This window comes from Corapipo altera, unplaced genomic scaffold (assembly GCF_003945725.1).
Source record: "Corapipo altera isolate COAL_440 unplaced genomic scaffold, ASM394572v1 1b, whole genome shotgun sequence".
Classification (NCBI taxonomy): Eukaryota; Metazoa; Chordata; class Aves; order Passeriformes; family Pipridae; genus Corapipo; species Corapipo altera.
In genome coordinates, this window is record NW_020884881.1 from 12769088 (window position 1) to 12770939 (window position 1852).

General features: G+C 38.5%; 1 non-coding gene across 1 annotated transcript; it reads right to left on the reverse strand.

Moving 5' to 3' along the window:
* Positions 1-718: 718 nt before the first annotated feature.
* Positions 719-845, reverse strand: LOC113945642. The gene has a single exon (XR_003527147.1). It is a non-coding gene; the product is annotated as a U2 spliceosomal RNA (small nuclear RNA).
* Positions 846-1852: the final 1007 nt, after the last annotated feature.

Below are 1852 nucleotides of genomic sequence, written 5' to 3' on the forward strand. Positions count from 1 at the left end.
AGTTTCCCATTACAGACCACTGGCATCTGCAGTGGGAAGTGATCATATGTGCCCAATGCATTTGAATGTCCTAGGGGCCACATCATCCTTTATTCAGAAGAGCAAGTGTCTTCTGCAGGCTAGGCAGTGTATCTGCCAAAGTTATAGAGACACCTTGGCTTTCCTCAGCACCTTGCATAGCACTAAAAGGCTTTGTTTCGGATGCTGGATCATGTCACAATATCATTTGAGTGGTTCCATGACTGCATTTATTGTTTGTTTCTTCTAATGGAAGTTTAGACAATCCATTTAAATATATAGGTCTATTAATCCCCCTCTACTATGACTAACCCTTACTTTTCTGTCAAGAACTCACTCTCATGTCTATCTTATTTAAATGTGTGTAGGGTTAGTATCCTCTCCATTAACCATTCCCTCAGAAAAATATTTATTGTAGTCATTAAATGGTTGGTATCAGAAAGAGAGAAGTATATGTGACGTATTTTTAGGCACTTACTGTAATTAAGTGGTATTTCTGCTGCAACATGAAGTGGTGTAATTGCACTCCTACAACCATTAAGGGATAACTCCCCAGGTGGACACTATTTCTGAACTACTTTATTTATCTTTTTTTAAAATATTTATACTACATACAAAGAAATAATTACACCGGAGGAGTTCTCTATTCTGTGTACCATGGTCCAGGTATAAATAATATAAATAATATAAATAATATAATATAATGTCCTCTCCACTCAAAAATCCATTTAATATAAAGTTCTCTTATCAAGGACGTATCAGATATCAAATTGATAAGAACAGATACTATACCTAGTAGACACCTAGAAAGAAAATTTCAAGGCTAGAAAACTGTCCAAAGAAATAGTAGTTTTATTGGAATTCAAGGAATACTATGTTTATGATTGCTGCTTTTCAGATGTTTTTCTTTTACCTCTATATCCCATGAAGAGGTTGAGCGAGCATCAGTGTCATCTGCAAGTCACCAGTAGGTTTTTGACAATGACAGAATATTGACCTAATGAGGGTCACACAGAATCACAAAATCATAAAATTGTTGGGTTTGGAAGGTACCTCTGGAGTTAATCTGTTTCAGTCCCCCTGATTAACCAGGGCCACCTAGACCAAGTTGCCAGCACCGTGTGCAAAGCACTTCGGAATATCTCCAAGCATGGAGGCTGCACAACCTCCCTGGGCAATCTGTGCCAGTGTTGATGCTCAGACAGAACCTCCTGTGTTTCAGTTTGTGTCTATTGACTCTGGTCCTGTCCCAGGCCACCACTGGAAAGAGCCTGTCTCCATCTTCTTTGCACCTTCTATCCCCCTGAGCCTTTTTGTCTCTAGGCTGTATGGTCCCAGTTCTCTCAGGCTTTCCTTAAAGGACAGATGTTCTAGTCCCTTATCTTCATGACTTTTGTTGGACTTTCTCCAGTATTCTGTTTCTCTTGTGCTGGGGAGCCCGGAACTGGACACAGTACTCCAGATGTGTCTCACCAGTGCTGAACAGAGGGAAAGGATCACTTCCTTGTTGCTTGTCATACTGTAAGAGACCAAACATTTACTTTAAAAGATATTTAAATGATTACATTCAGGATCAGACATGCACAGCAGCCTCAAATCTGCACAGCATTATATGCAGAGAGTTCTTCATGCTACAAAGAACTGGTAAAGCTAACAGCACCTTATTTAGTATTTTTATTGTAAACACATATGGCTAATTATAACGCACACAAGACTATTCTTTTCCTTTTTATTATTGTATGAATGTTAACCAGTTAGCCAATGCCTTGTTTTGATTTGTTCCATTTACAATGTTGCAGATTCCATGATACATATAAAGATTATGTTACAGTAA